The 20,709-nt window shown below is 43.6% G+C and overlaps 3 long non-coding RNA genes across 5 annotated transcripts in view; 2 read left to right on the forward strand and 1 right to left on the reverse strand.

Moving 5' to 3' along the window:
• Positions 1 to 20,709, forward strand: part of LOC113594825 (uncharacterized) — a 243,967-nt gene that overhangs the window by 106,369 nt on the left and 116,889 nt on the right. The window lies entirely within an intron of this gene.
• On the reverse strand, positions 545 to 4,434 carry LOC113594824 (uncharacterized). 2 transcript variants are annotated; one of them, XR_003415270.2, is made up of 3 exons: positions 4,218 to 4,434; positions 2,252 to 2,364; positions 545 to 1,431 (listed from the first exon to the last, which is right to left on the reverse strand). It is a non-coding gene; the product is annotated as an uncharacterized LOC113594824 (long non-coding RNA). The 2 variants fall into 2 exon arrangements; XR_003415269.2 differs by having other exon boundaries at positions 563 to 1,375.
• Positions 3,446 to 7,496, forward strand: LOC113594827 (uncharacterized). Its single transcript, XR_003415272.2, has 3 exons — positions 3,446 to 4,781; positions 5,001 to 5,139; positions 5,983 to 7,496. It is a non-coding gene; the product is annotated as an uncharacterized LOC113594827 (long non-coding RNA).

Raw genomic sequence — 20,709 nt, forward strand, 5'->3', positions numbered from 1 at the left:
ACTAGCCTGGTGACACTGTACTTCCTGAAGTAGAGATCTGAAGGAAGGGTATAAATTAATCACTACATGAAGGGGTTGAGATGGGGCAGGGGGCATTTCAGGTGGCCTCCCCAGCATATCTGAGGCTTTGGAAAATTCATATAACTTAGAGAACATCCACTGTGCTGGAGTGCAAAGAAAGGAAAGTAGGTAAGAATTTTAATCTAGATCATCAGAGCAGTGGGAAACATGGAAAGGCAAGAGGGTATCATTATCACCAGGTTTGCATTTGAAAAAGTTCATTCTAGTTGGCAAGTGGAAAATGATTGGAATGGGGTAAAAGTGGATGTCCTGAGTCTGGGCGAGGCCTGACACTGGGGCATTGGGTGGGAGAGCTACTTGGAGGAGATACTTGGGGTAAGCTTGATGCTTTTAACTTATTCTTGTACTTTTCAGCCTCTAGGTATTTGATGACACCATTTTCTTTCTTTCTCTCTTTTTTTTTTTATTTTTTTAACGTTTATTTTTGAGAGAGAGAGATAGAGTGGGAGCGGGAGAGGGTCAGAGAGAGAAACGCAGAATCCAAAGCAGGCTCCAGGCTCTGAGCTGTCAGCACAGAGCCCGACGCGGAGCTCAAACTTACAAACGGTGAGATCATGACCTGAGCCGAAGTCAGATGCTTAACCAACTGAGCCACCCAGGCACCTCTACACCATTTTCTTTAACTGGAAATACTCTCCCTGTCTATTTGAAACCCTAGCCATTCTTTCCCTACATCCCAAGCCAAACAAAAATCGAAAAGAAACTTCTTGCTTACCTTAGTGTCATTGCCTTTGAAATTCTGGGATTCTTTGTACCTTTGAAACAAGCTTTTACTTGTGATGTACAATTTATGTACATTGGGTTTATCTTCCTTATAAAAAGGTAAGGTCTTTGACAGCTGAAATCTGTCTTATTCATCTTCATTTCCTGCACATTTTTCTAGATGTTTAGTTAAGGACTATTTGGTGACGAGAAACAGAATCTTCTCAGACTAACTTGAAACAAGAGTTTCTTTGAAGGGAGACAGGGTTATAGCAGACATTCCTTCTTGTTACCTGCCCAACATCCATCTTCTGGGAACAATACCCCAGTGTGCCTTTGGGTGGTGTCCCTTTGCTTTCTGTCCCTTTGTGCTCATGATTTGGGTGGGGCTGATGCCTCTTCACAGTGACTTCTAAGGACGGACTGATTGGTCAGCGTGTTCCACTCAGTGGCTTAGCTCCTTGGTGGTTGTGACCTAAACTATTCGATGAGCATCAGTCTCCCAATTTTTCTAAACCTACTGGAAATGAGGGGGCACTTTCTCCATTGTGGTTGCAAAGCCAGAACTTCTGAGAGCGTTTGGTGAGCCCATCTGAGAAGGAAGCCAGCCGAGAGGAAAGCAGAAACAGGAGACAAAGAAGGAGAACCCTGTTGACATTGAACACTTGCAGTCATCTGTCTCCGTACTGGCAGCACTATAAGCCAGTACACCCCCTTGTCTCTGGGACTTGCCACTAAAGGATACTGAATAAAACAATGGAACGTCATTCCGAATCCAAGGGCAGGGATTTCAGCCATGTCTCCCAGGGACCTGGAATCTAAGAGACCTGGTGTATAGCTCTACCTTAGGGGCATGGCTAGATAGGGGGACACGTGTGTCCCCTCTTTGTGTCTGAGGGTTTATCTGCCCCGTCTTTTTTCTCTCTCTGCATATCACTGATGCCTTTTTTGAGCCATGCATGTCTCAGAATTGTGTGGCTCTTCCGTGCAGTGCCCATTAGCAGCCACATAGAGTGTCTGAGCCACCTTCTCAATCTCTAAAGCTTATCTAGGCTTAGACTTCATTTCTATCCTTGGCCCAACCTGTGGTCAGGGGGCACAACCACAGGCTCATTATCCTCTCCGCAGGCTCTGTGGGAGCCCACCAAAAGATTGGGGGTGGGGGTACAGCATGCAAAGTGATTAGCATGCCAGCTACATGATTGACCCCAATGGTAAGTACAGATGGAAAGCATTCAGAATTGCACCAGCTTCAACACCAGAGCCTACTGCTTGAAATATCAAGTGATCCCTCCAGCAAAGGGGAGGGCTGTATCCTGACATTTTATTATGAGTCCCAGATAAACTCCAATTACAGCTTCCTTTTGCCATATCCAAGACCCAAAGTTCCATCTGTCTTTGGAGATGTGCATACCAAACACAGGAACCAAGCTGGATTCCCAAACATGGTGCCTTGACCATTCCATACCTGTATCCCTCATCTGTGGCGGAGGTGTGCAGGCCCCTGTTCAGCAGGGGTGCAGAGACCTTGTCCAATCTCTGGTTAAGAACATTTCCCAGTCTAATGGTCTTATCTGTTTACTTGAAAAGGAAAAAATATTATGGGGCAGTTACAGAATCCCTGATAACAGATTTTCCGAGGAATCCTCCATAATAGTCCTTGGGAGCCCGAAGTCTCTAGAGCGGGCATAGGGTAGGACCTCAATAACTGCAAGCATCTTCTGTCTATACCTTTTAGTCCTAATACTTCATGATCCCACCTAGGTCACTGGGAATGTTGTTGGGATGAGAGCAGGGACAGGATATGATGCCAGTATCATATTCTCTCTTTGCTTTGAGCTGGAGAATTTTGCTTGCCTGCCTTCTCACCTTCCTTCACAGTCTCTCTGGAGGTCCTGCATGTATGGGCCAAAATTTTCTCTCCCAACCTGCTTCAGAGACTGCCAAAGAATCTGGATGGAGGGGCTGCAGAACCGGGGATGAATTGCCAGTCTCTAAAGTCGATACCTGTTCAGAGGCTACCCTGAAAGTGAATGATTACTGGCGGGGATAGCTTGCTGAAATGGGCTGATGAATTGGGACCCATACAGTCACAATAAAGATTGTGATGCTGTTAGGAGACCAGATTAGATTTTTCTGGACTGCAATAGGCTGCAATCATCTTGTTATGTCAGCTTGTTTATTGTTTTGGGTCCTGACTTATTTTCTCAGTGCAAGGTGCATACAAAATAACTCTGCTGTGAGCACTAAAATTATTTGGGTAGGAGACTTGAATCCCACTAGTGTCCCCCATTAATTAGTAGAATGGGTCATCCTAAGGGGACAGTTACCCTATATTATTCAGGGATGCCTTATCATGGTAGAAATTTCACACCCGGTAAATTGCTAATGAAAATGTCATTCTCCCGCTGAGTTTACCTGACATACTATTTATCTTGCCACTGCCATTAGAGATAGGATTACTGTCAGATTTACTACAAAAAACAGAATTGATTTTTAATTAGGGTTTCTAGAACTAAAGGTTAAAGATGGTTTAAAGAAGGGAAGCTGTGGTTTTCTCCGTAAGTATCCCAAAGATTGCTTCCTTAGCCTGGTGAGAGGCCAGAGCATCATCTGCACGGATGATGTTTCACGGTTAACCCTTTATACTTCCCATTGGTACAGGAACGTACACAAACTCCTGTCCGTCCCTATCTCCACCCCTTTTGCCAGCCATGGGTGTCAGAGTGTCAAAGTAGAACAGATTGCTTTGGTTTGTGTAACAAGGGTTGCTAAAATTGCAATCTTTCCTTCACAGGCGATTCGGGGAATACTCCGATAACCTCATGCAGGCATTTCATATACAGGCAATTATAGGAAGATAGATTAGAGTGTCCACAAGAATCATAACTTCCCTTTGCCTGATTTATAAGCCTTATCCTTATTTTTTATAATACCATTTATAACATCAACACCATCTAGACAGCTGTCTACGGGAGTTGGCTTCTCCAAACCATATGCTGGTGCCCGGCTGGCATGGGAGAAAAGATCCTGGAGGCAAGGTCCGTGGGAGAGCTGATCTAAGGGAGAGGTTATGATAAGCTCAGGTTCTGGGGTCAGGCCTGGCTGTGTCCCAGCTCTGCCACTCATGAGCTGTGTGATTGTGGGCAAGTGGCTTAACCTCTCTGAGCTTTAGTTTCCTCTTCTGTAAATATGGAGTGACAGTCAGTACTTACTACACTGCAGGATTGTCATCTGCAGTAAATGAGCTGAATCTTGTAAATTGATTAGCATCGTACAGGATACATAGTTAGCATTCAGTAAATATTAGCTATCATGAGAAAAGCAGAATACAGTGATAGAAATCAGACCTAAAACCTTAGAGGCTTTCAGGGGGGGAAATAATTCATTCTCCCAAATATCTGTTCATTTGTATGATGTCAGCAGACACCCACCTCAGATGTAGTCCCAATTATTTTTGCCATGGTGGGAAAAACTCTTTCCACTGCCTTTTCTTCTCTCTTCCCTTCATGTTCTCCAGCTCTTTCCCTGTGGCCAGGCTGAGTGCCGACTTGGCCATCATTAGCCTGTCCTTTCTCACCCTGGTGCTCGTCACATGGAGCCTGGGTCCCTGGTGACCTCTCCCTGTGGTTTCCAGTCTGTGAAGATGAGAATGAGACACTGGAGAAGACAAAGGGCGTCCACTGCCCTCAGCATTATGAGTTAGAAAGCACTGATGCCCTGGGGCAGCAGGAATACTGTGACAACCTCCACACTGCCCTTTGGCTCCTTTCCCATAGGAAGCTACAACTTGCCCCGCCTGACAAGTTCTTTATGCTTTAAACAAAAGAGATTATTGGAAGGAAAGACATGAGTGTCTCAAAGTGGTATTTTGGTACAAAAGGATGTCTTAAAATAGCATCCTTACGCTTCCCATTGGGGCAGGAAGGACCTGAGGAGAGAGAACATTAAGTCTAGAAAAGCCAAAATGATTGCTGGGCATTATCGTCCCCTGATGGGTAAGAGGGCTCTCTTTGAGAAGTGGCCAGGCACTCTGGCTGATGGGCTGCTGGGAGAGGAGGGGACCCCGTGATTAAGTAAAGGGGGGGATGTGCCCTCACAGAGGACAGCACCAGTTAGACCCAGCAGGCTGGAGCTGGTTTAGGCAGTAGGAAGAGAAGAAGGGGGATGGGGTTGTACTGTTAACTCTCACACCTGACCTGAGACCCTAAAAACAGTAACAGGGAGGCCCTAAGTGACCGGTTGATGGCTTCTCTCTGGGACCCCAGCCTCTGCTTCTGCGTGCCCTTTCCCTGTTGTCAGATGCATACATCGAGTCCCCTCTGTGTTTCCTGCCCACCAAAGGACAGGTGACTGGTAAGTTTTAATGGCCAATCTAGAGGTAAGACGGATTCCCTAGGGGATACAGAAGAAGGGAATTACATGGCACATCCCACTGTAAGCAACTTAAAACTCCAAGTAGACATGTCTGTTCACCAGATTCCATCTCTGAGAAAGTCTTTCTCTCTTATTATACACCAGGGATCAGTAAACTTTTTCTTAAATGGCCATGTATAATAAACATTTTAGGCTTTGCAAGCCAAGAGGCAAAATCAAAGGTATCACATAGGCACTTATCTAACCATTTAAAATACAACCATTAAAAACTGTAACAACCATTCCTGGCTCGGGCCATAAAAAATAGAGCTGGATTTGGCTTGTGGACTGTAGTTTGCTGACCTCTGTCCCACATAATTCTCAAATTTCCACCTCACCATTTTGCACTAATATACCTGAGGCACTTCACATTCTCAGCTCTGCCCCAGCTTGTGTCCAAGCCAAACCCAATCCCCCCTAAAACAGTCAGTCCTCACATAGTTAATGGGCTCCAAAGAGTTAACAAGAACAGACTTGTTTGAAAATGATCAGGGTTATGGATACTTTTTTTTTTTTACCCTGTCATATGAGAAAAGATTGGGGACATTGGTCAAAAGGGACCAGCATCTCAGGGTTTCTGCCCATGAGTCAGTGAAATTAGGTCATGTTTCAAAGTGAGGGTAATGCCTCTTGGTCCGCTCTGAGGGGAACAGGTCCAGTGATTTGTGGAGGAGAGCGAGACCCACTATTGCTATATCCGTGTTTATGTCCAGCTCAAACACGAGGTACATCCATCCATGGGGCAAGATAAGACCCCTTAATGCTGGACTTATTTTTCTTCAGAACCCTTCCAAGACAAATCACCCAGCTACCAAACTATAGAGAAGTCTGGACGTCTGCAGGTGTAGCAGTCAGCAACAACTCAATCATGTATTCATTCATTTGTTCAACAAACATTTATTAGACACCTGCTGTCTTCAGAGATTAAAAAATAAGCAAGTGCAACCAGTGAATTCTTGTGGAGCTCAAGCCCAGGTGGGGAAAGAGTTGCTGAAATGGACAAATGAGAAGAGTCCATTTAGACCAGAAAAATCCTGTGAATGCAATGACATCTGCCCATACTAACCTGTGAGAGGGTGGGAGTAAATGGGAGGCACCCTCCCAAACTGGGGAGGAAAAGAAAGGCTTCCAAAAAAAGGGATAGTTAGTCCAGGTAGTCCAAAAGGCAGAGATGAGGGATAGTGCCCAGGACAAGGGCAAACCTATAAAAGCTTAAGAGAACATAGTATCTCTAAGAAACCAAAGTATTTGGGGTAGAAGGAGTATTTGCACTGTATGTGTGTGCATTGGGATGGGGACAGTGCCACAACAGAGTGGCAAAAGATCAGGCTGAAAGAAAAAAAGGAAAGAAGGGAAGAGAAAGAAAACTGAAGGCCCTCTCTGCTTTACTTAGCATTTGTCCTTTCTGCTCAAAGCAATGAGAGACCACTGAGAGACCTAAACAGAAGAATGCCACTTTTGTGTTATTAGATGTGAAAAATGCACAAGTCTTACTGCCCTGTGGTGGCCCAAGCAAGTCTCATCAGAATGAAGGTCAGATTTCTGAGCGTGCACTTCAAGGACCTTTGCAACTTGACATTTCCAGTCTCTCCTCCCCTCTGCCATGCATCTCCAGTGGTAGAACATTTACTCCTTCCCTCAACATGTCAGTCAGTTTGTGTTGGTTATCTATTGCTGTGGAACAAACAGTTAAAAGCTTAAAAAAAAACATTTAAAATACCTCAACTGGTTTCCGAGGTCAGGAATCCAGGAGTGCCTTAGCTCGGTGGGTCTGGCTCAGAGTCTTTCATGAAATGGTAGTTAAGATGTCAGCTGGGGCATCAGTCATCTGAAGGCTTGACTGGGGCTGGAGGAGCTGATTCCAAGATGGCGTACTCCATAGCAGTTGACTAAGATGCCTCAGCTCATTACTGGCTGCAGGCAGGAAGCCTCAGTCCTCACCCTGTAGACTTCTCCACAGTGCTGCTTTTGTGTTCTTGTGACTTCCCCTGAAAAAAACAACTCAAGAGAGAAAACAAAGAAGAGGCCAAAATACCTTCTGTGACCTAATCTTACACATCCCTATTGTATCTACCATATTCTGCTTATTAGAAACAAGTCGCTAAGTTCTTCTCATTCTCAAGAAAATAGGAATTATGCTTCAGCTCTTTAAAGGAAGAGTATCAGGGTGCCTGGGTGGCTCAGTCGGTTAAGCGTCTGACTTCAGCTCAGGTCATGATCTCTAGATTTGTGAGTTCAAGCCCCATGTCAGGCTCTGTGCTGACAGCTCAGAGCCTGGAGCCTGCTTCAGATTCTGTGTCTCCTCTTATCTCTGCCCCTCCCCTGCTCACACTCTCTCTCTCTCTCACTCTTTCTCTCTCTCTCTCTCTCAAAATAAATAAAGATAAACTTAAAGGGGCGCCTGGGTGGCTCACTTGGTTGAGTGTCCAACTTCGGCTTAGGGTGATGATCTCACAGTTTGTGGGTTCAGGCCTCACGTCAGGCTCTGTGCTGACAGCTCAGAGCCTGGAGCCTGCTTCGGATTCTGTGTCTCCTCTTCTCTCTGCCCCTCCCATGCTCATGCTCTGTCTCTCTCTCTCAATAATAAATAAACATTAAAAAAAATTTTAAAGGAAGAGTATCAAAGACTTTGTGGGCATATTTCAAGTCCACACATCATTTAATGTTGATGTCCCTTTCCTGAAGCTACTAGTTTTCAGCTGCAGATAATTTTTGCTCCTCTCCCCCTGGGGGACATTCGTCAACATCTGGAGACGTTTTTGGCTGTCACATGTGGAGGGGAGTGGTCTACTGACTTGCGGTGCTAGAGGCCAAGGATGCTGCTGAACATTGTGCAATGCCCAGGGCAGTCCCTCACAACAAAGAATTACTCAGCCCAAAGTGTCACTAGTGCTGAGGCTGAGAAAACCTGGCCCGAGCTGTTAGCTCTGTGACTTTGGGCAAATTAAGTATTCTCTGTAAGCCTCAGTTTCCTCAGCAATAAGTAGTGAGATGATATAATCCATCTGGTAGAAACATGAGGGAAAGCATGTAAAATACTTATATAGTCAATCAGAGGAGAGCCTTCTCTGTGCCAGGCCCTGGGCTAGATACAGGGAACTTGGAGGTGAACTAGCCAGGTGTGTGCCTGACTTTGTAGCGTTATGTATTTGGAGCTTTAATCATAACACCAGTATTTTAGTGTGATTTATCACACACTGGCCGTTGTTCTGTTTATCTGTGACAATCTTGGAGAGAGGAGCGGCTCTCTCTCCCTGTCCAGCCCACCTCAGTGCCTCGCAACATGTTTCACACTGACAGTGTACTCCATCATGCTCGTGGGATTGCTTTCCACCCGCTCGCTTCTTGAAATGACTACTTTTTATATGATTTTAAGGTGCCGGAGATCGTAAAATGTACAATCTTTTTATTTTTTTTTATTTATTTAAAAAAAAATTTTTTTTAACGTTTATTTATTTTTGAGACAGAGAGAGACAGAGCATGAACGGGGGAGGGGCAGAGAGAGAGGGAGACACAGAATCGGAAGCAGGCTCCAGGCTCCGAGCTGTCAGCACAGAGCCCGACGCGGGGCTCGAACTCACGGACCGCAAGATCATGACCTGAGCTGAAGTCGGCCGCTTAACCAACTGAGCCACCCAGGAGCCCCATAATCTTTTTAATAACAGCTTTCAATTTTGTCGGGGGGGCGGGGGTGGGAAACACTATTAACTGTATGTTTCAATTGTGAGGCACACCCTGATTTGAGAAATGTTAAAATTTAAAAAACAAATGTGCCTCACAAAATTGGGGAAATAATGGTGATGTTCTTTGTTTGTGTCCCAGACTACTAATTTTGAGTAAAAGCAGCCTGTGTGCCAGTCCTGCCATTATTCTTCCTACGGAGGTGGTGTTAGCCTTGGCATATTAGTTTTCTCTTGCTGTTGTAACAGATTGCCTTAAATCATGTGACTTAAACAATGCATATTTATTACCGTACAGTTGTGCAGGTGAGAAGTCCGAGGGAGATTTCACTGGGCCAAAGTCAAGGTGTCCACAGGGCTGTTTTTCTTCTCGAGACTTTGGGGGAGGAGTCTGTTTCCCAGCCCTTCTCCAGCTTCTAGTGTCTACTTGCATTCCGTGGCTCATGGTCCCCATTCTGCATCTGGAAAGCCAGCAATGGAAGATTAAATCCTTCCCTGTCTTCCATAATCACTTCCCCCTCTGCCTCCCTCTTCTACTTTTAAGGATCCTTGTGATTACATTGGGCCCATCTGGAGAATCTGGGCTAATCTCTCTGCCTTAAAGTCAGCAGACTAGCAACTTAATTCTCTCTGCAACCCTGATTCCCCTTGGTCACCTCGCCTTATATATTCACAGATCCCAGAAGATTAAAACCTGGGTGTCTTTGCGGGGCATGGTTATTCTGCCTACTATGGTCAGTGATACCAAGAGAATTGCAAAATCCCTTTAGACATGTAAAGTTAGTCCAAACCACATCTCATGACATAGGGAAGTTTGAACATTGTGTATAATGTTTATGTATATGTATAATTATACATTATCCAGTTGGATGGGTGAATTCCAGCCACTGCTTTCAAATGGCGGGATCCAGACAAATATTGCATATCTGTGCTCCTTGCCCCTGGGTGAGTGAGATTCAATCCCTTTCTACATAAGCAAATGGAACCTATAAACCTCAACTACTCCACTGTTCCAACATAACATTGCTCAGTGTCGTGAAACGTGACTCTTCAAAAATCTATTATGTGACAAGCCGGGTAGTTTATGACACAAATATTGTATTTTGCACACTTCATTTGCAGTTAAATTATTGAACATCTGACAGCACAGGCCACATTCCGTTTCTTAGTGCAAATCCATTAGAAGGTATTTTGTCGTTGTTGTTGCTGCTGTTAAATTAGGGCTTTAACATTTCCAGACGTGAAGAGTGAATTTATTTTACAATGATTAAAAATCATTTTGTAATTAGATTAGAATGAATAGGGAGTTATTGGAAAAGCTCAGCCTAGTGTTCAGCTTCTTAAGGAACAATTCCAGGGCACACGCTTGATGGTGTCTGCTGTTGTAGTCATTTGGCAATTACATAAAAGAAGAAATTAAGGCCAAAGGGGAAACAACCAAAGAGAGTGGAGATCTGGGAGGCAAATCTCCAGGAAGAGTTTAATATGGAATCAGTTCTTGAGATAGGTCCGTCTTTGGATTTTTAAAATCCTGAACTTCCCTGTGCTGTCAGTGATTAGGCCATTTGTATTGCCCACAGCCGGGGTCGTAACATCAAAGTCTGTTAGGGCTAGGCATTTAAAGGAAATGAAATAAGTGATGCTGGTGCATTATGGTATATTAGGGAGGGGTGGGGACTGTGGAAAATTGCAAAGCACTTGCCTTCTCTAAATGGGTAACTGCTCCTCAGCTCCCACTGATTTTTTTTTAGCAGAGTGTGGGAGACCAGTCTTGCCAAATTTTCCAGCTTTTCACAAGAAACCAGAATTCTTTTTTTCCCAAGTTTTTATTTAAATTTATTAAATTAGTTAACTTACAGAGCAATATTAGTTTCAGGTGTAGAATTTAGTGATTCCTCACTTACATGTCACACCCAGGGCTCATCACAAGTACCCTCCTTATTCCCCATCACTGATTTCACCCATTCCCCCACCGTCTGGTAACCATCAGTTTGTTCTCTGTAGTTAAGAGTCTGTTTCTCGGGATGTTTTTCTTTTTCCCCCCCACTATGTTTATTTGTTTTGTTCCTTAAATTACACATATGAGTGAAATCAAATGGTATTTGTCTTCAATTGACTTATTTCACTTAGCATAATACACTCTAGCTCGCTCCATCCACATTTTTGCAAATGGCAAGATTACATTCTTTTTTATGGCTGAGTAATATTCCACTGTGTGTACATATCACATCTTCTTTATCCATTCATAGGTCAATGGACATTTTGGCTCTTTTCATGAAATTTGGCTGTTATTCATAATACTGCTATAAACATTAGGGTGCATGTATCCCTTTGAATCAGTATTTTTGTATCCTTTGGGTAAATACCAAGTTTTATATCCTTTGGGTAAATAGCAAGTAGTTTAATTGCTAGATCATAGGATAGTTCTATTTTTAACTTTCTGAGGAACCACTGCCCCCATACTGTTTTCCACAGTGGCTGCACCAATTTGCATCCCCACCAACAGTGCAAGAGGGTTTCCCGTTGTCTGCATCCTCGTCAACATCTTTTGTTTCCTGTGTTGTTAATTTTAGCCACTCTGACTGGTATGAGGTGTTTTGTTCTGCATTTCCCTGATGATGAGTGATGTTGAGCATCTTTTCATGTGTGTGTTGGCCATCTGTATGTCTTCTTTGGAAAAATGTGTATTCATGTCTTCTGCCCATTTATCAACTGAATTATTTGTTTTTTGGGTGTTGAGTTTGATAAGTTCCTTATAGATTTTGGATGCTAACCCCTTATCATGTATGTCATTTGCAAATATCTTCTCCCATTCCACAGGTTGCCTTTTAGTTTTGTTATTTCCTTCACTGTGCAGAAGTTTTTTATTTTGATGAAGTCCCCAATAGTTTATTTTTGCTTTTGAAGAAACCAGAATTATTGATTTTTATTTAAGATCTTTAGATTGCAAAATACAGACTATTACTACAAAAATAATTTTTTAACTATTCACGTCAAACAAAATGCATGTATAGATCCAGGATAGCCCAGAGAACATTTGATTTAGATTTCTAGGTTCCAACATACTAATAAGCTATATGTAGTAGCTCGTCCAAAACTGCAAACTTTGAAGTGTGCACTGTAGTGCAATGAGGTATCGTTCACAGAATAGACTCTTAAACAGCCTATGAACAGAATTGCCTGTTTCAACCTTAGCTTGTGCATCTTTTAACTGTTAATGGCCTTGGGCAAGTTGCTTAACAACTGTCTTCATTTTGGTTTCTTCTTCAAAGAAAACGTAACTAATATCTATCTCATGAAGTTATTGTGAAGGTTTAAAATTAATTCCTATTTAATTCCAGTAGTGACTGAATGTGGGAAGTGTTTGTGTTGTTTTATTGTTGTTGTTAATAATAAGGAAACTAAAAACTTCGTGTTCAGAGTTTAGGTGACCTTCCTCAAGGTCACATCGTGTGACTCTACATTGCCTCCTGTGGGTTGCTCCTGGTGAAGGTGTCAATGACTGTCATAATTGGTTTAAAAGTGGGACAAATCAGTGCGCCTGACTGGCTCAGTTGGAAGAGCGTGCAACTGTTGATCTCAGGGGTTTGAGTTTGAGCTCTATGTTGGGTCTAGAGATTACTTAAATAAAAACAACTTTAAAAAAATGAGGGGCGCCTGGGTGGCTCAGTTGGTTAAGCATCTGACTCTTGATTTTGGCTCAGGTTGCGATCTCACTATCTCTCAGGTCGCGATCTCACTATCTCTCAGGTCACGTGAGCCAGCTTGGGATTCAGCATGGAGCCTGCTTGGGATTCTCTTTCTCCTGTCTCTGCCTCTCCCACACATGTGCGGAATTCTCTCTCTCTCAAAATAAATAAACATTTAAAAAAATAAACTTATTTTAAAAAGTGGGAAAACTATAAGCCCATGATTTGGATGCTAAGATGCCCAAAGCCTGTTTCATTAACACTTGATAAATAAACCACATGAATACAAATAAATGCCTTTTCCCCTCATTACTGGAGTTTAGAACAAGATTAGAAACAAAATCATGTCACTTGTAATCCTTCAATGACTCCCTGTAATCCTAAAAGCAAATTGTGATTATTTAGTATGGTTTTGGGGACCCTCCATGATCTGGCCTCTCCCTACCCCGGAACTCCCTGACTTACATTCTTTATTCCAGCTCTGCTGTATTCTCTCTGTGTCCAGGAGGCAGCATATCTTCTTTTGCCTCTAGGAATCGTATTCTTATTACCTTTGCCTGAAACACTGTTAGAAGCCTAGACCTGAGTTAATCACATTCTGTAGCTCAGGAAATATCATCCTATTTGGTCAAGGGATGGCCCTTGTTTTATTTTGTTATTCATTTCTTTCTTTCCCTATACACCTCATTCCCAATATCATTCCCTTCGTTCACGTGTTTGATATATGTTTGTAAACATTGTAAAGTACACAGTTATTTTGATTGTGCGTGCATTTTTAATTAACATAAACAGCGTTATGTTATAAATCTCATCCTGAGGCTTTCCTCACTCAACACTGTTTTAAGGTCTGTCTGTATTTCTTTCTGTATATTTAGCTTGTGACTTCCTCACGCTGTATGATTTTCTTTAATCACATTCATTTATCACATTTTAGTTATTCAGTTCTGGCCTAAGGATGGACACCTGGGTTGCCTTCTTGGTGTTAGAAAAAAACTGCAAGGTACAGACTCATCCCTTCATGAATCGATGTGGCAACTCCCCTGGGATGTATACATAGGTGAGACAGATTGATAGGTAACAGGGCAGACACTAACCTAAGTTCACCAAGTCTCGCCAGCTAGCTTTTCCAAATGGTTTTGCCAGTTCACTCTCCCACCAGCAAGAAAGGAGAGTTCCTGGCTCCATGCTTCCCGACAGTGGCCACCTGTCTAATGTTTTGCCATTCTGATGGGTAGGTGAACACCTCATTTTAATTTGCATATCTCTAGTTATTGAAGAGTGGCAGCATCTCTTCCGATATCATAGAGTTACCCAGGTTTCTCCATATCTGAATCATCTGTTCATGAGTTTTTTTTTGTTTTGTTTGATCTTTCCCTTGGGTTTCCTATCTTTTCTTTGTAATTTACAGGGGCTCCTTGTATATTCTAAATACCTAAACCTTTTTTGGTTCTGGATGTTGTAAATGCCTCTCAGTGTCTCTCATGTTCACCTCCCTCTTCCTGGGCTAGCTGACTCCAACTCATTCTTCAGCATCACCCTAGACATCCCTTCCTGCCTGAGCTTCCTGGATTCTCTGTTATCTGTCTCATGTACACGCCCACAGCCCCCTGCTTCCCCTGTCATATTGCTCATCAATCTGTCAAAATCACCTGTTGGAGTCCCGGCTTCCCCAAAGTGATTTTGAGCTCCCTGAGGCTATAGATCACTTCTTGTTCATTGTGACATCTTCAGTTCCTGTATCAGGGCTTAGACTGAAGGGCCAGGACAAACATTTGTCGGATCAGTGAGAAGTGAACTCATCTGTTAAATACTTCCTGTGCATCAGATTTGATATATGAGAATTATGGGCAGTGCTCCATTAAACTACCCCAGTGACCCTGCAGTGGAGGATTTGTTGTCCCCATCTTACAGATGAGGAAACAGAGGTGACGTGCAGTCTGTGTTGTCGGGGAGATGGGTAACTACGAGCATTAGCTATTTTCAGCACTGATTGTATTTTTACGACCCTGTAGCTCAAGCTGCCCAGTTAGGGTTTTAGAAGATCTTGCCCAAGGCATAATCATTTATTTGCCCTCAGTTATTTTTCTCATTTTATTTTTTTGCGTAACATGGCTACAAGAATGCCAGCTCGTCTGCCCCTCTCTCCAGCGTCACTTCTCCCACCGCCACTGCCACCTCCTTCTCCCTAAGTCCCAGGAACACCTGATGCCCTTCTAGTTCCTCAGATGCTATTTCTTCTCTTCAGAGCAGCACTTCTCAACCCTCAGTGCAAATGCAAACCAACTGGGGATCTTGTTAAAAAGTTCGGATTCTTGTTTTGCTAGATCCCAGGTGGGGCTTGAGACTTTGCATTCCCAGCAAGGTCCCAGGTGACGCTGATACTCTAAGACCATACTCTGAGTGGCTAGAATTTAGAACACTCTTTACTCTATCCTACCTCCCAACTGTTCATGCTTTGGAGCTCAGCTTAAATTCCACTGCCTCAGGGAGTCTATCCCTAGTCAGACTAGACCAAGAAATATATCCTCACTGCACTCTGCCCTTGTTTTCTGAAGCTCTTACCACCATCGTATTAATGAGCCACCAGATGAATCATTAAGTGTCTGTCTCCCTAACTCATATACAAGCTTCACAAGAGAGGGAACATCAGCCGTCTTTGTGTCTGAGCGAAACTTGCCAGTAATGGGATCTCAACAAATATGCGTGGATTAAAAGGACTGGAGATGAATGCCCTAACATTTGATTCAGAGACCCCATGATGGTGGGTTTTTCACCTCCTTTGGGCTACAGATCCCTCTGAGAATTTGGAGAACTCTGTCCCCAGAAAAAAAACCAAAAAAGCCTCTCCCAGAAAATTGGAGCATATCAATAAGATTTTCCCCAACCATTGCCCTCCTTTTCAGAAGGTGAAGAATGACGACCCTGTGTAAATATAATTGGGGCGCATCTCTTCTGGGCTCCAGCTGCCCCTTAGATCTTCCTTCCCTCCCTTTTATTTCAGTCGGTCTAATACGGAGGAGCACCATGGGGACTCCTACCATCAACACAGCATTTTTACTTTTTTTTTTAAGTTCATTTATTTATTTTGAGAGAGAGTGCGTGTGAGCGGGGGAGGGGCAGAGACGGAGGGAGTGAGAGATAATCCCAAGCAGACTCCACACTGTCAGTGCAGAGCCTAGCTGGGGATCGAAAGAACCGAACCATGAGATCACAACCTGAGCCAAAATCCAGTCGGATGTTTAACCCACTGAGCCACCCAGACGCCCCCGCAGCATCTTCACATCTAAATTCACTGCACAGGCAGTGGTGGAGAGCGCGTGAATGTGGCCCCAGCAAGGCAGTGGTGTGTGTGCTCCTGGGGGAAGGACTGAGTCTTGCCAGATCCACACGTGAATTAGCCCAAATTAACTGAGACTTGACGTGAGCTAGAAATCACTTTACCTGGAAACAGGCTGGTCTTTGACTTGGGCTTTGGCAAATGAACCTGATTCTAGAGCCTCTTAGAGACCTGCTTCTCTCATCATTTCTGTGCCTCTGCATCTCCTGGAGACAAATGCCTCACTCAGGGGACTAGAATGGATTTCAGGGATGGAGGCACTTGCTTTCACAGGCAGCTCACCAGAGTCTGAGACCTGTGGGCGAGAGAGTTAACTTCCCTGCACGTCAGCCTCCACATCTGTAAAATGGGTCCCGTCACAGTATCCCCTGAAGTCCTAGGACATATTTTCAGTGCTGAAACAGTGTCTGCCATTGATACTGCTCTTGCTTTTAAACAGAAGCTTCCTCACTGTGTCCCACTGTCCCTCCTATAATAGAGCCAGCTTACAGGGACTTGCTTTGCCCTTTTAGGCTGATTATCTAATTTTTTTTGCTCAATTCTCTCCTCCCCGACTTCTGGGGATGTAGTACATTATAATCTGTTATTGGCACTGCTATTTATTTGCAGCCAGGGACATTTTATTCTTTTCCAACTTGTACAAACCTGGGCTTGGCTTCCATCCACAGCCAGACCTAAAAATTATAATGCATTACCAGGTAGGTATTCATTTCCTGGTATTATTCTAAAAGACTTCTGGGGCTCAAGAGATTCTGAGCAGTGAATTTGAAGAAGACACCCTGTAGGTTGCAGTAAAAGCCTGTGCAGGTACTATTTAAGGTGGTTTTTTTTTAAGTCTTTAATATTCGTTCAGAGGTTCAATTATTTACCATGCTAGCTTCAGGTAGAGAGTAATTTGAATATCATTGATGGTAAGAAACGGGCGGAGGGGAAGGTAGCAGTTTGCAAATCACACAAGTCAGTCTTGGCTTTGGTGACTACCACCAAGATGCAGAAATGTAGGTTTTCTACACTCTATTCCATGTTATAGTTTACTGATTTTTTAAAATAAAATTATACAGGTAATATATTGCTGTCTGTAGGGGTGGTATTTAGAATATACAACTATGTGAGACAAGTGATCTAAGCTTAGGCTGGAGCAAGGATCTGGGGACCCCTGTTGACCCCCTGGGCAACCAAGGCGTTAACTCTGTACCTGCTGGGTCATGGGGAGGCCTGGAGGGCGGGGTAGGCTCCAGGAAAGGGCCTAGGATGGTTAGGATAGTAGGGGACATACTTTACCAACTGGTACAATAATATTTTAGTATTTTAACAGCTGCTGTAGCCATGAGCTTGCCTAACTGCTGAATATCAGCCATATTAGTTGTAACATTTCAGTGGTAAGAATGTAATGATGAAATGCCCAATCTCCCCCTTCACGTCCCACCTCTCCTTCCTCTGTTACATGCCCCTCTCCCCTGCAGGTTGTTTTCTCATTCAAACGCTAGGAACATCTACATCTATGGGCAGTTTTTTGTTCTGTTTTGTTTTGTTTTGTTTTGTTTTGTTTTGTTTTGTTTTACTTGTGTCACCCAGAGTGGAATCCCACATTATGAATTGTAATAGCCAACAGTTGTTAAAGCTTGTTGGTTACCAGGCACGGTCTAAGCAGTTTACATAATGAACTCTTCTAATCTCCCCACTGGTTTTCCCAGCCGACAGATGAGGAAACTGACACAGTGAAGTTAGTTACCTTTCAAGCCCATAAATGCTGAATCAAACCCAAGTGGCCTGGCTCCAAACCCCTGCCTTCAGTATCATGAACTAAGCTAGATCAATCTCTTACCTGCACTTTCTGTTAAATATCTGATTCATCCCTTTAAATGACTACCTCATATTATCTAGCAAGGTTTACAATATTTCATTAACCCTTTTTCCTTCTGTAGACATTCAGAATGTTCCCCATTTCCCCCCTCCCTCTCTCTCCCTCCCCCCCCCGACTCTGCCCCATCTCCTTTTTGCATTTTTCTTTTCTTTTCCTTGTAGGGGGACGCTACAAATAGTGCTATAATGTGGTTATGTGTCCTTGTACAGATAAGTCTCTGTACAGCTTTTGTTTCTGGAATATGTACTTCAGAAAAAGGGAATTGCTGGCCCTAATGATAAGGATATTTTGAATCTTAATAAATAGTGCTAGAATTACATTGTAGAAAAGTGTATGCGGTTCCAGCCAGCCTCACATGCCTTTCCCATTTCTCCAGACCCTTCCCAGCACCAGAGGCTGTCTGTCTTTCTAATGTTTTGCCAGAGACGGAGGAAGAATGTTGTCACACGATTGTCAAAATTTACATTTTCCTTATTGTCAGTGAAGTTGAGCAGTGTTCATATGTTTAATGGCCTCCTGCTCAAAAATGACCTGTTCCTCTTTGTGTGTTTTGCCCAATTTTAAACTCATTTATCCTCATTCTTATCAGTTCACTAATAGGAATACTAACCCTTTGTCAATCGTGTGTACTGTAAAGGTTCGATCCCAGTTATCATTGCCTTTTGTTTATATGCGGTCTTTGGTTGAACAGGTTTAAAAAACAATGTTTTTAACAATCAGCTTCTCAATCATTGACTTTGTAGCTTCTGGACTTCCTGTCTAGCTTAGGAAGGTCTCCCCCATTCTGAGTTATACATACAGTGTCTCTCCTTATTTCTTTTTTCACATTTACATATTCAGTCTCTCCAGAATTGACTTCTATATCTGATTTGATGTGTGAATCTGTATTTTCTCCAGACAGAGAGCCAAATAGACAGTTCTGTTGGTTAAATGAAATGCAGCCTTCCCTGTGTCTCAAGATGCTACAGCCAGGAGTGAGTACAGAATCCCAGAGCTGGAACCTCAGAAAGGCAGAGCCCGGCCATGACTCCTAAGCCCTCCCTCCTCTGATTGGCCACATGTTTGGCAAGATCTGGCCCAGGGTCTCCTTGGAAAATGCCTTCCCCAACCATCTGCTCTCTAAAGAAAGTAGGCAATGTCTAGGGAACTAATGGAAAGGAGGCCACTGAGTCTAGACCAAAGGGTGCCCCACCTCCACATTACCCCCAAATGCACAGAATTTGGTCTGGTTCAGGAAGGCTCAAGCCCAGCAGGCACTCATAAGGAGATCTGTGAAATCAGATTGTATTCTGGACTCCACAGGAACCTGGTGGGAAGGGCACCAGCACCCTGAAAGAGTTTGCATTATGCAGTCAGTTCCTGCCTGCTGTTTGAAATATGCACTGACAGCTACAAACCTGTGTGCAGGTGAGCAGGCAGTGTCTCTCTGCTTTACCTGGGAGCCTGTATAAGCAAGAACGTGGGGCAGGTTTCAGCACGCATGTAATCTGTAAAAGTTTAGCCAAAGGCTAGAGGCAACTGACCTTTGCCAACCCAACTAGAAAGCTGGGAAACTGGTTTGGCCTCTTTTTCTTTTCTTTTTTGTTATTTTTCTTGTCTCCTCTGCTTCCCTTCCTTCCTCTCTTCCTCCCTCCCTCTCTTTCTATCTCTCATCCTCTCATCTTTTTTGGGAAGATGAGATCCCGGTGATCCCTAGAGAGCTCATCTCCAAGGCAGAGAACCTCAGCAGCCCGGCTCTGTGTTTGATCAACACTTGAAGTGCCTGCAAATACTCTTGCTTCTCATTTAAATTTGTATCGATCTCCCAAATGGCAAACAGGCAACCAAAATAAATTACCTAAATAGAGTTAATCAGGAAGGAGCCAGTGCACGCAGAAGAATCTGGTGTTGGTACCACAGATTTTGCTGATGTGGAAAAGCTGCTGGAATGAAATATGTATGCTTTGGACAGAAGAAAATAAACAAAAGTCAGTCCCTGAGAAGTCAGAATTACTGAGAAGTGAACCAGGGTCGCCTTGTGCAGAATTGCTCTGTGGATGCCAAGACCTGGAGGTGGGAATACATGGGTCATTAAGGGCTGCCTCCTTCTTGGGAACAGGCCTCAGAAATCCTTTATGGTTAAGAGGAGATCTGCTTATAACAGGTATATGGTTTTGTGTGTGTGTGTGTGTGTGTTTGTGTGTGTTTTTCCAGATCAAGCAATTTCAAGCTAAACAATGCATGGCATTAGGAAAAAAAAAAAACAGTGGGAGAGCCCAGGTGATAGTTATCTTTTCAGTTTGTGTCTTAGAGCAGATAGCTCTAGCTTTTGTCTAATTGTTTTCCTGAATGTGATGGAAGGGAATCATCTCAAGAGAGGGGCGCATGTAATGGAGGCTTTGCTGGTCAGCTTTTGTTCCCCTTCTCGAAGGGGCTGGTTCAGAGGTGGATCCAGTAAGAGTCAACGTGAGTGTTTTGTTTTGCCAACACCATTTGGGTTTGTTGGCTTATTTGAGCCATTTAGTTGCCAACATCTAAACAATTGGTATGTTTGATGTAAAATCATGGCTTCTCTTTTAAGAGATCCACTGATTGGTTAACTCTGGGCTGATATCCCCACCAGGCAATAGTCTGCTGGTGATGCACAGCAGCCATCCTCTTCAGATGGGCGAGGGCTTCCAGTTTGCCAAATTCCATACCCGGGCCATATTTACTTGAGTTTCTGACCTGGTCAAAGATAGCAGTTCTATCTAATTTCATTTCACAGCAAGTGTCAAGAATGATGGAGACCTCTGGGGTCCTGAGAAGGGAAGTAACTAGACTAAGGGCACACAGCAAGTTGATAGCATAAATGAGAACGGAACCCAGGATATTCTTACATTAACTATCTCAGAGCAGACAGTACTCTTTACATTTCCTGCTAGGGAAGAAAGAGCTGGTTCCCCGAGGAGGCCTCCGAAG

The sequence above is a fragment of the Acinonyx jubatus genome, chromosome E3 (assembly GCF_027475565.1).
Source record: "Acinonyx jubatus isolate Ajub_Pintada_27869175 chromosome E3, VMU_Ajub_asm_v1.0, whole genome shotgun sequence".
Taxonomy (NCBI): domain Eukaryota; kingdom Metazoa; phylum Chordata; class Mammalia; order Carnivora; family Felidae; genus Acinonyx; species Acinonyx jubatus.